The 12,904-nt window shown below is 36.5% G+C and overlaps 1 non-coding gene and 1 pseudogene across 1 annotated transcript; both read right to left on the reverse strand.

Moving 5' to 3' along the window:
• The window catches only part of LOC133805732 (endo-1,4-beta-xylanase 1-like), an 86,625-nt pseudogene that overhangs the window by 41,895 nt on the left and 31,826 nt on the right, over nt 1-12,904 (reverse strand).
• Nucleotides 9,620-9,726, reverse strand: LOC133807682 (small nucleolar RNA R71). The gene has a single exon (XR_009879583.1). It is a non-coding gene; the product is annotated as a small nucleolar RNA R71 (small nucleolar RNA).

Raw genomic sequence — 12,904 nt, forward strand, 5'->3', positions numbered from 1 at the left:
AATTCATCTCAATATTGTGTAACAACAAATTTACACAATAAAGGGTAATATTTGGAAGTTACAAATTTGTAACACCAAATATGTTACATTATTTCGATATATCTCATACATCTAAATATTGTAACTCTCTATTATATGTTACAATATGTGACACTCTTTTTCACATTTATTTAATCTAAAACATTATATTATAATATAATATAATATTACATTACATTATAAAATAATATAACAAATTGTACCTTGGGTTAAGGTATGATACAGAAACAGTGAGGTTGAGGGGACAACCTGGGAAACTGGAATCAGTTGTGCAGAATTATTATTCCGGGCAGTTCACATAAATTTCGAGGACGAAATTTCTGTAAGGAGGGGATAGTTGTAATTCCCCAAAATCCGTAATAATGTTTAGGACCTTGATTAGGAGGTCGGGAGGGCCATAATTGATTTATTATGTTATTAAATGATTATATGCATGTTTATGTGAATTGTATTATTATATGGTGATAAATGCATGCATATGGGTCCATTTTTAATTATAAGGGCATTTTGGTGATTTGGCCCATTGAGGGCGTAATTGTGTATTTTCATGCATGTTGGTGAATTATGAATAATACCACATTATATGTGGATTTGTTCAAGCCATTCGGCATGAGACAATCTTTGAATTGCAAGTTATCGGTCTGGTCATAACGGGGTTCATTTCGGGGCTCGGGGTGAGTCTCCGGATAATTTGAGGATTAGAACATTACCAGGAATTAAAGGGTAATGGGATATGATTTATTAGTATTTGAGGATATTGAGAATAACGGGAATTGAAGGGTGTTAATTATGATTAACGAAATAGGCAGGAAAGGACGATTTTGCCCTTGGTGGCTGTTTAGGGTTTTAATTAGGCTTAGGGGCAATATGGTCTTTTCACCCTAAGGTTATATTTAGCCATTAGAAGGTTGTGGAAGGCTAAGAAAAATAGAGCATCACTTCTTCCTCTTCAACCATTCATCATTTCTTCTTCTTTTCTCCTTGGATTTTGAAGCTCTTTTGAGGAACCAAGCTAGGGTACCAAGCTTTGATGATCTACAGCTATGTTCTACAATTGAAGAGGGTATGATTCTGAGATTAAGGTGAGTTTCTAGCCAATAAAACTATGGTTCTTGCTCTGTTTTTCTTATTGAGTTTCAGCTGGATTTTCAAGTTGGATAATGGGAATAGATGGGAGTTTTTGGCTAGGGGTACTTGGGTTATGATGCCTAGGACATGTGTAGATAGTATTTGGGTTCATTTGGGGGTTTGGATGAAGTTTGGAAGCTGGTTTTTCAGGTTGGAAATGGAAAACTCGAAGGAGGGAAAAACTAGGGCTGAGCAGCCCAGTCCTAGCACTACAGCGCCCAAGGGAGGGTGCTACAACACTAGCCAGGGCGAATCAATCCTGGTTGTAGCGTTGGGGCGCTAGAGGGGTAACGTTGTAGCGCTACCCTGTTTTCCCTGATGCATATTTTGGGACTTTTAAGGGTTTTTGGCTCGGGGTTTCAATTCTTGAGGCTCGGGATCGAATCTACTCACCGTTTGGGTACAATTTGGGGTCTTGGGAGTGAGGTTTGGGTCAAGACTAGTTGACCGCTAAGGGATCAAATGATCGATCGTTCTGAGGAGTCATTCATTTTTTATTTCTCGCCCGAACTAGAGGTAAGAAAACTGCACCCAGTATGTGATGCATGTAATGCATGAGAAACATACGATTAGGGTATGACATGAATGTTGAATATGAGATTGTTCAAAGCTTGAGTCTCTGCATTTGTGCATGATCATAATTATGCTAGCGACTGTTAAGTAGGCATGCTGAATGCCCTACATCTGGATATTTGACATATGATATTATGTCTTGTTGCATTGCTTACTTGTGCATGGCACTGACTCATTAGTCAGAATCGGCAATGGTGTCAGTATTAACTGTGAAGTTGTGACTCATTAGTCAATGTCGGCAGTAGTACTGAGCATTGGTCATATGGTTGGTGATTGTGACAGTCAAAATCTCGTGATCCGTTAGGGGAAAGACCGGGTAAAAGCTATGCAATCCCACATCGCCTACGGAAGGTCAAGTATAATGATTTTGAGACTGTGTAGGTATGGGACTACACAGTTGAAGAGGGCTTAAATGGATTGATGGGTACTACCTATGCCAACAAGATGCATCTTCTTTTCGGCAGCCCATCACTTGAGAACTCCAAAGTTAAGCATGCTTGACCTGGAGTAGTCTCATGATGGGTGACATCTTCTGAAGTTTTCCCAGGAAGCGTGCGAGTGAGGATAAAGCACGCTGGAAAGACTCATGTTGGTTTGTAGGGCCAGTCGTCATTCTTGGAAGCATCCATGGTGACGTGGGGCGCTACAAAAACCCAATACAATACATAGCAATCTGATCCAATAATGCCAAAGAACTACAATTTCCTCAGCTTTTTAGCTCCTTAGGAATCATCCATTATCATTCATGTGTTGAGAGACCTCAACAAGATTCAATTGTTGAACGTAAGCATCTATACCTCCTCAATGTAGCCCGAGCTCTTCCTTTTTAGTCTCACATTCCACTGGTCTATTGGGCTAATTGTATTGCTACAACCACTTACCTTATTAATCAAACTCCAACACCCAATTTAAGGTTCTTCATAAGAAACCTCCCACTTATGGTCATCTTAAGGCTTTTGGTTGCTTAGCATATGAATCTACTCTTCCTAGTCATAGATCAAAATGTTCATCACATGCTACTTCTTGTGTTTTCATTGGTTATCCTCATGGCATTAAAGGGTATAAACTTCTTGATTTAGACACCAATCGGATTTTTGTTTCTAGAGATGTTCAATTCCATGAACACATTTTTCCCTTTGTTTCTACTCATTCTTTCTCCTCGAAGTCATGCCATTTTTTTTCTTATTCTATGCTGCTTGTTCATGTTGTATATCATGATATTTCTGATGCATCTAATCCCACTTCTGTGTCTACTGATATTTCTCTACAGCCAAATTTCTCATCTTCTAGACCTTCTCACAACACCCGAAAGCCTTCATACTTGAATGATTATCACTGTAATTTTTCAGCTAATGCTTTTTCTATTCCTTTACAGACTGCTGCACAAGTTACTCAACATCCTCTTTCACATGTTCTTTCTTACAATCGGTTGTCTCTCACATTTAAGGCATGTTTTCTTGCTATTTCAAGTCAGAGTGAGCCTGAATATTTTTCTCAAGTAGTTGGGGTACCCAAGTGGGATTAGGCCATGGCTGAAGAGCTTGATGCTCTAGAGAGGAAAAAGACTTGGACTATGGTTAGTCTTCCTCCTAACAAACATATTGTTGGCTGCAAATGGGTCTATAAGATCAAGCATCATGCCAATGGTTCCATTGAATGTTACAAGGGTAGACTTGTTGCTAAGGGATATACAAGAAGGTATTGATTATAATGATACCTTTGCGCCTGTTGTAAAACTAGTTACTGTCAAACTTGTTCTCGCACTTGTTGCCATCAATGGATGGTTTCTACACCATTTGGATGTCAATAATGTATTTTTACATGGTGACTTGCATGAAGAAATGTATATGACTCTACCTCAGGGGTATAGTCCTAAGTGGGAGTTATCATCTAATACCGTTTGAAAGCTTCAAAAATCTTTGTACGGTTTTAAAGAAGCATCACGACAGGGATTTGAAAAGTTTTCTACAGCCTTAAATGAAGAAGGTTTTATACATTCTGCAACAAATCATTCCTTGTTCATTCGCCACTCTAATCAAGGTTTCATTGCTCTCTTAGTCTATGTTAATAATGTGATTATAACAAGCAATAATCTAGTTGAAGTGGAAGCTTTGAAATCAAGATTAAATACTTGGTTCAACCTGAAAGATTTAGGTAACTTGCGTTATTTTCTTGGCTTGGAAGTGGCTTGGTCGCCTAAGGGAATTTCCATATCGCAAAGGCCTTATGCTCTACAAATTTTGGAGGATTTTGGCTACTTAGGATGCATGTCGATCAATACTCCCATGGAACCTACTTGAAGCTTAGTTAAGAATCTGGTGAAGCTTTAGAAAACCCTCAGCTATACAGAAAAATCATTGGCAAGCTCCAATACTTGACCATAACAAGATTGGACAAATCTTACTCAGTCAATAAACTGAGTCAATTTCCTTCTACACCACGTCTTCCTCACTTGAAAGTTGCTCAAAAGTTACTGCAGTATGTCAAAGAGAGTCCGGTTCTTGGCATTTTCTTTTCTGCAAGTTCTAAAGCCAAGCTGAAGGTGTATACGGATTCAGATTGGGGAGCTTGTCAATATACCAGAAAATCAACTATTTGTTTTTGTGTTTTTCTTGGGAACTCGTTAATCTCATGGAAAATTAAGAAACAACAAACAGTTTCAAGGTCCTCGACTGAAGCTGAATATAGGGCTATGGCAAATGGAACTTGTGAATTTGTTTGGCTGACTTTAGTGTTAAAAGAGTTGAAGCAATACTACTACAAATATTAGCCTTCTCTACGCTTTCTTTTCAACCTTAAAGAAAAAACGCAGAGAAAAGGTTTGAATGAGTCTAAATATCACATTTAATACTCACCCCTATTTTATTGCAGTTTTAAAAAAACACAATGTAAAGTTTGAAGGTTGGGGGAGGCAGGGACTTTTCTCTGTGGTTCTTTACAAAAATCGCAGAGAAAAGATTAGGGTTTTTATCCACGATTATATAGCAAAAACCGCGGAGTTTTTGCTATATAACCGCGGATAAAAACCCTTGTCCCCTCCAAAACAACCCGATACCTTAACTTCCCCTCACTTCCCACATTGGCCACACGAGAAGCAGCGGCTCCACCTTCGTCCCCAGCCATGGGTAAGTCCCATTTTCACCATTGTACTTTTTTTTCATTTTCTTGCATATTAAAGCTTTAAATCATGTAAATATACCTAATAAATATTTATTTTGAAGTTTAAGGGAAAAAATGAGGAAAATATTGAGTGAGTTTAATGGGGTTTCAATGTATGTTTATAGGGTGATTTTCAAAAAAAAAATCTAACGTTTTTTTAAAGTTGATATAGGATTAGAAGACATTTTCATTGTTCAAACACATGTATTGATCACTAAAACTTGATTTTTTTTAATATATATTTCAGTTTTTGGATATTTTTATATTATCTACCTAATTTATTAGTTTTTCTAATAAAGTTAATATTAATTATGTTAAATCTTTAGAATGTATTGTATTTTACATAATTTTTTATATTATAATAATGTTATTTACATAATTTTTTATATTATAATATTATTTCTACATAATTTTTTTTATATTATTTACATAATGAATTTTTTAAAAGTTTATTTTTGTTAATTATATTATTTGATGATCAATTCAATTACCATATATTTACTAACCAATGTTTAAACTTTTATTGTTGGAAACATTTGTTTAAATTTGAGGTGTGTTAAAATTGTTGACAATTAATTTTGAAGGTGAGTAATAATTACTACTTTTTATTTTTATTTTTGATAATTACAAACTATTCTTAGAGGAGTTTGAATATATTAGATATTCATTCGTAGTGAAGTAGGTTCTAAGATAAAATTGTGTGATGTGGAGATAACAGAAGGTTGAGAACATGTGTGTCTTAGTGAAGTAGGTTCTGTGAATTTTGTGTGTGTTGCGGTGGCTTAATTATGGTTGAGAACATGCATGTTGTTTGTTGTATGTTTTGTTTGATTTGAATTTATAGGTAGAAATAACTTGGGACATGCTATAAAAACAGAGAAAACTCTACCCAATTTTTTTTTAAGATTAATATATTAATTGAAAATGTTTTATAGGTTAATATATGTAATAATTATGTTTGTTTATGTTGAATTTGTAAATACATATGAATTTTGGATATGTTATAGAAATATAGGAAACTCTGCCCATTTCATTTTAGAATTTATTAATAGAACATAATTTTGTTCAATTACAATATTAATTTTCTTTTCATTATTGACCTAGGAATTAGGTAGATATGATCATTATGGATAAATCATGGATTCTTGAGAATAGAGAAACACAACAATTTCAAGACAGATTTAACCAATTTTTAGAATTTTTCCGAATAAATTGTAGTGATCCGGAAAGAATTCATTATCCATGTATAGATTGTGGTAATGGATCAAAAGGAAATATTACCATGATAAAGAATCATGTATTTTATCGGGGATTTGATACAAGTTATCGTACATGGTGTTGGCATGAGTAATCATTCAAAAATAATAATCCATATCCATTCGGGAGACGAGGGGTTGATGATTTGGGTTATAGTGATTTTGAAGGTAACCCTATGGAATTGCTCGATGATGCACAACAAGAGTTTGTTGATGGTCCTTCACAATTTGATAAATTGGTTAAAGATGCAGATAAACCATTATTCAATAGTTGTCTCAAACAAAGATTACCAATGATGGTAACATTTTACAACATAAAAGCAGAAAATGGATCAAATGGATGATGACTATGGATAGACGAGGCCAAATATATTTCATTCCTTGGATTGTTGAGTAAGAACTACTAATTAAATATTATCACAACTATGGTTGGATTTTAATCCTATAATAATTATAATTTATTATTGTTTTAGTCAACATTTGATGTTGGTGCTCGTGATGATGCGGGGGATGACCATAATAATGGACCCTTTAAAAAATCATAAATCTCCACCAATAATTAAGGAGGTTATGGCAAAAGTAAGTTTTTCAATTTTAATGTATTCGTTGTAAATTTTTAAGAGTTGAGAGTATAATATATATTTAATTAATTTTATGTTTTTGTAAAGCATACGCACAATGTTCGGAAAACAAATACATTGGCACATTTATAAAATTGTTGAGAGGTTCTTGTCCAAAACAGCTCGAAAGTCATGAATGTTGTTATTATGTACTAAGATACATTTATGGCCTTGTAAATGCACCGAATCCGGCAGAAATTATCAAGAAGAAAGTATGTTATTTTTTATACTCTTTTTTGCTTAAGAAAAACTAGATATAATATTTAATCATCTAATCCACATTGTTTTCAGGAAAAAAACCGCAGAGAAAAGTTTTTTTTGTAGTAGTGCAAGTTCATGAAGAACCTGTAGAGTTTTATTGTGATAACCAAGTTGCTCTACACATTGCTGCAAATTTTGTTTTTCATGATAGAACAAAACATATAGAGATAGATTGTCAATTGGTGAGAGAGAAGATACAATCTGGACTTATCAAAACTGCACATGTCTTTTCTCAAGAGCAGATTGCAGATGTGTTCACTAAAGCTCTATTTCCAAATCAGTTTAAGCTTCTTAAGGCCAAGATGGGTTTGCAAACTATATAAAATCCATCTTGAGGGGGAGTTCTAGACTTAAGACAAGTAGGTTATAGCTGTTATAGTGTTTTGTTATTAGTTAGTTAGTTGGTTAGAGTTATTGAACTTTAATTAGTTAGTAATCTTTATGTATTGATTAGTATAAATACTCTGTCACCTTTTTCATTTCAATAATATAGACTTTTGTTGAGTCTAGTTTTTGTCATGTTTAGGTGATATTTTAAGTTGCCTTTTATCTTATTTTTCTTTCATTTAGTGCGGGTTTATGCTTTGTTTGTTTGTCTTTGTGAATATCAGGAAGAATTGAGTACTTGGAGGAAAATGTCAAAGAAAGGGAAGAAATAACCAAGTTTTTCAACATATTTCGAGATAGGATGAATCTCAACATGATTTGGAAGTGTTGGTGAATTTTTGGGATGAAATCTTGAAAATTTGAGAAATCCCTTAAGAGCCACGGCATGAGCAAAGTAGAGCTGCGGCTAGCTGGTGAAACAGAACCACTGTTTTGACGGAGAACCACGGGCCGCGGCATGGCAAGAGAGGGTCGCGGCATAGATGGGCATCAACCCAAAAATATTAGACACGGGCCGCGACATGGAGAGAACAAATTGCCCAGAATTTTAGACACGGGCCGCGGCATGGTGCATGTAGAGTCGCGGCCCGCCTCTTTTAAAAATTGAATCTTAGGTTTTTATAAGGCGAAAAAGAGAGAAGAAAAGGTGTACGGACCTGGGATGGAAATTTGCTTGAAGGCTGAAGGCTTGGAGTATTCAATCTACATGTTTTTCTTCTACTTTCTGATGTTATCTTTAATTGTCTTTGTGATTAGTATTATGATTATGAATTAATTTTCTGTTTAGGATTTTTAATTGAATCACTTGAATCCTTATTATGAACTAATGCAATTTCAATTTTCTTCTTTTGCAATCTTCTTCAATTCCATATAACTTGTTCTTATTGATTGATTATTGATTGGCCATCTATAGTCATTATATATATATATGTTTTTTTTAAATCAAAATCTGAAAAGTGAGATTTGAATCTGATGTGGTTATATTGGACATAATTTTAATTTGGAACGAAAGTATCCATATTACTTGTGTAACTGTTTATTAAGTTGTCGAGATTAATGCTACCTTTGTGGTTCAATTTACCATAGAAATATAGGAAATTGTCACCTAGGTTGAGTCTATAATTCATAGTATGATTATAGGTTGTTGTATCAACTTGTTAATTGAATTAGGCAGAAAGAAGAAGAACTTAGTACTTTGCATTAGGGAATGATAGGGAGGATAGTTGATGAGATTAAACATCCTAATTATTTTGTCGGTGTTAAAATCAAAAGTTTTACTATTAGTTGTTATTCTATTTAATTTTCAATTATTGTTTCTGAATATTATAGTTTCTTTTGCTGTGTCTACAAAAATCAAGAATTTTAATTAATCAAATAGAAAGAGAAATTAATTGACTGGTAATTGAGAATTCAGTCCTTGAGGACGATACTTGGTTTCTTTACCATATTATTACAGATTGCGACTGTGTGCACTTGCATAGCATATAAAAATTCGCAACAAGTTTTTGGCGCTGTTGCCAGGGACTGAAAAGAATTATTAATATCAGTCTGATTAATTTTTATTCTAATTTGATTTTAATTTCTCTTGTTTCTAACCTGTTTAGTTGCTTAATTTGTCTATCTCATGTGAATTGTGTTATATGCGTAGCAGAAGAGGAGCAGACAATCTTGTTCCTTTGAATCCTGAGATTGAAAAGCCTTGCAAGCAAAACAGAAAGAACAAGAGGGAAGCCCAGAAGTCTGTGAAGATGGCACAGAATGATGGGGATGACAGGAATGTTTTAATTCCTGGAATTGCACAAGGGGGTTAGGCTCAGAACAATGCTGAGAGGAGCCTGAGAGACTATGTACTGCCCACTCTGACGGGAGTACAAAACAGTATACGCCCACCAGCTATAGAGGCTAACAACTTTGAGATCAAGTCAGCTATTCTACAAATGATGCAATCCTCTGTTCAATTTAATGGGTTGCCTTCTGAAGATCCTCACACCCATTTGTCTAATTTTCTGGAGCTGTGTGGAACTTTCAAATACAATGGGGTGAGTGATGACGCTATTAAACTTAGGCTTTTCCCATTTTCTCTGAGGGATAGAGCTAAAAGTTGGCTGAATTCTTTGCAACTGAACTCTATATTTACCTGGCAAGATTTGGCTCAGAAGTTTTTATCAAAATTCTTCCCTCCTTCCAAAGCTGCTAAATTTGAGGGGAGAAATCAATAATTTTTACCAGAATGATGGAGAATCATTGTATGAAGCTTGGGAACGGTTCAAGGAAATATTGAGAAGATCTCCTCATCATGGCATTGAACAGTGGATGTTAGTGCAGAATTTTTATAACAGTTTATGTCCTACTACTAGAACCATTATTGATGGTACAGCGGGTGGTACTTTTATGAGCAAGAGTGCAACTGGTGCTTATGAGCTGCTGGAGAACATGGCCACAAATAATCATCAGTGGTCTGAGGAAAGATCATCGAGGGTCAGAAAGGTAGCTGGAGTGCATGAGCTGGATGCAATCACTGCTCTAACAGCACAAGTAGCCTCCTTGACAAAACAGTTACAACAGAGCACTGTATCTGCTAATGCGGTTCAAATGGCAGTTAGGTGTGAAATTTGTGGTGGTTCTCACTCTGATCAGTGCCCTATCAGTATGAATAATAACACTCCGATGGATCACGCTCAGGTTCAAGCGGTGGGAAACTTTCAAAGGCCATTCAATAATCCATTCTCCAAGACTTACAATCCTGGATGGCGAAATCATCCTAATTTTTCTTGGAAGAATAACTAGGGCCAGCAACCTCAGTTTCTGGGCCAATTTCATAATAATATGCCTCAGCCACCAATGCATCAAGCCTCTTCATCACAACAACCTAGGCCTCAACAATCAATGAATCAAGCTCCACCTGAAAGGCCTAATGAACTGCAAGCTGCATTATTGACCCTCACCAATACTCAAACTCAGTTTATGATAGAGACTAGATCTTCTATCAGAAACCTGGTAACTCAAGTAGGGCAGTTGGCTAATATGCTTAATAACAGACCGCAGGGAAATTTGCCTAGTAATACTGAAGTCAACCCTAAGGAGAAAGTTCAGGCAATTACTTTGAGGAGTGGGAAGCAAACTGAGCAGTCTAGATCTCCATAGGCAGTGATTCAGAATGAAGAGATGGGTGAACAGTCTGATTCAGAAAAGGTTACTGAAGACCACCAGCTTTCAGAAAATAGTCCGCCAGTTGTTAATGAGCAGCCAATTCGAGTTCCATACCCTCAGAGGCTTAGAAAGACTACACTGGATAAACATTTTTCTAAGTTTTTAGAGGTGTTTAAAAAGATGCATATAAAGATTCCTTTCGCTGAGGCCTTAGAGCAGATGCCCAGCTATGTGAAATTCATGAAGGAGATTCTGTCCAAGAAAAGGAAGATGGAAGACTATGAGACTGTAGCACTCACTGAAGAGTGCAGCGCGATATTACAAAGGAAGTTACCCCAAAAGCTGAGAGATCCGGGGAGCTTCACCATACCTTGCACCATTGGAAAATTTGAATGCAAACACGCTTTATGTGATCTGGGGGCGAGTATTAATCTGATGCCCTTATCTGTGTTTAGAATTCTTGGTTTGGGGGAAGCAAAACCAACAACTGTCACTCTACAACTAGCAGACCGATCGGTGACACTTCCACGGGGTATTATTGAAGATGTTCTTGTGAAGGTGGATAAGTTTATATTTCCAGCTGACTTTATCGTTCTAGACATGGAGGAGGATACAGATGTACCTATTATTCTCGGCAGACCATTTCTAGCCACAGGTCAAGCTCTTATTGATGTTCAAAAGGGAGAGCTTAAGCTTAGAGTTCAAGGAGATGAGGTGGTCTTTAATTTCTTCAAGGCTATGAAGTATCCGGTGGCTAGTGACAGTTGCTATAGTGTGGATGTGATAGAGAAGGCAGTCTCGAAGAGAAGGATGAATAGTGATGCCTTAGAGGCAGTATTATTGGGTGATGAGGCCGACGATGATGATGCTGAGATAAGAGATTGTGTAAACTGGATAAATTCCTTCCTACCATACTGGAAGAAGTTTCAAGAATTAGCAGACGCGCCTGATAAACCGCTAACATCCATTCAGTATCCACCGCAGCTGGAATTGAAGGTTCTCCCAGATCATTTGCGATATGCATATTTGGGAGAGAATGAAACTTTACCTGTCATTGTGTCAGCTGACCTGTCAAAGATAGAATTGGAGAAATTGTTGAGGGTCTTAAGGGAACATAAATTGGCCATTGGGTGGACATTGGCAGATATTCGAGGAATAAGCCCATCAACAGTAATGCATAAAATCTTATTGGAGGAGAATAGCAAGCCATCCATAGAGGCCCAGAGAAGACTCAATCCAACCATGAAGGAAGTCGTACTTGAGCAGATTCTTAAATGGTTGGACGTTGGGGTGATCTACCCAATTTCTAATAGCGCATGGGTGAGCCCTGTGCAAGTGGTACCTAAAAAGGGTGGTATGACAGTGGTAAAAAATGAAAACAATGAACTCATTCCAACAAGAACTGTAACGGGGTGGCGGATTTGTATAGATTACCGCAAGCTCAACAAGGCAACAAGGAAGGATCATTTTCCTTTGCCTTTCCTTGATCAAATGCTTGACAGAATGGCAGGCCATAGCTACTACTGTTTCTTGGATGGGTATTCAGGGTATCATCAGATCGCTATTGCACCAGAGGATCAAGAGAAAACAACTTTTACATGTCCTTATGGCACATTTGCTTTCAGGAGAATGCCATTTGGACTATGTAATGCCCCTGCAACATTTCAATGGTGCATGATGGCCATATTTTCAGATATGGTAGAAAGGTGTATTGAGATATTCATGGATGATTTCTCTGTTTGGGTAATTTGGAGAACGTGTTGAATCGTTGTGAGAAGGCAAATCTGGTGTTGAATTGGGAGAAATGCCATTTTATGGTAAAAGAGTGGATTGTTCTTGGCCATGAAATTTCGAGTGAGGGAATTGAGGTAGATAGAGCAAAATTTTCTACCATTGAAAAGCTTCCTCCACCAGTTTCAGTCAAAGGTGTAAGAAGTTTTCTTGGTCATGCTGGGTTCTATCGAAGATTCATAAAAGATTTCTCTAAAGTGTCCAAGCCTCTCTCGAATCTGCTTATGAATGGAGTTGTCTTTGATTTTAATGATGAATGTTTGAAGGCTTTCAATTTCTTGAAAGAAAAACTTATTTCTGCTCCAATTGTGATAGCTCCAAATTGGGAATGGCCTTTTGAGTTGATGTGTGACGCTAGTGACTATGCAGTGGGGGCAGTTTTGGGACAGCAAATTGACAAGGTATTCAGGTCTATTTATTATGCTAGTCGAACTCTAAATGATGCTCAACTGAATTATGCTACTACAGAAAAAGAGTTGCTAGCTATTGTGTTTGCCTGTGATAAATTTAGACTGTATCTGATCGGTAATAAAGTGATTG

Source organism: Humulus lupulus, chromosome X, assembly GCF_963169125.1.
Source record: "Humulus lupulus chromosome X, drHumLupu1.1, whole genome shotgun sequence".
NCBI lineage: Eukaryota > Viridiplantae > Streptophyta > Magnoliopsida > Rosales > Cannabaceae > Humulus > Humulus lupulus.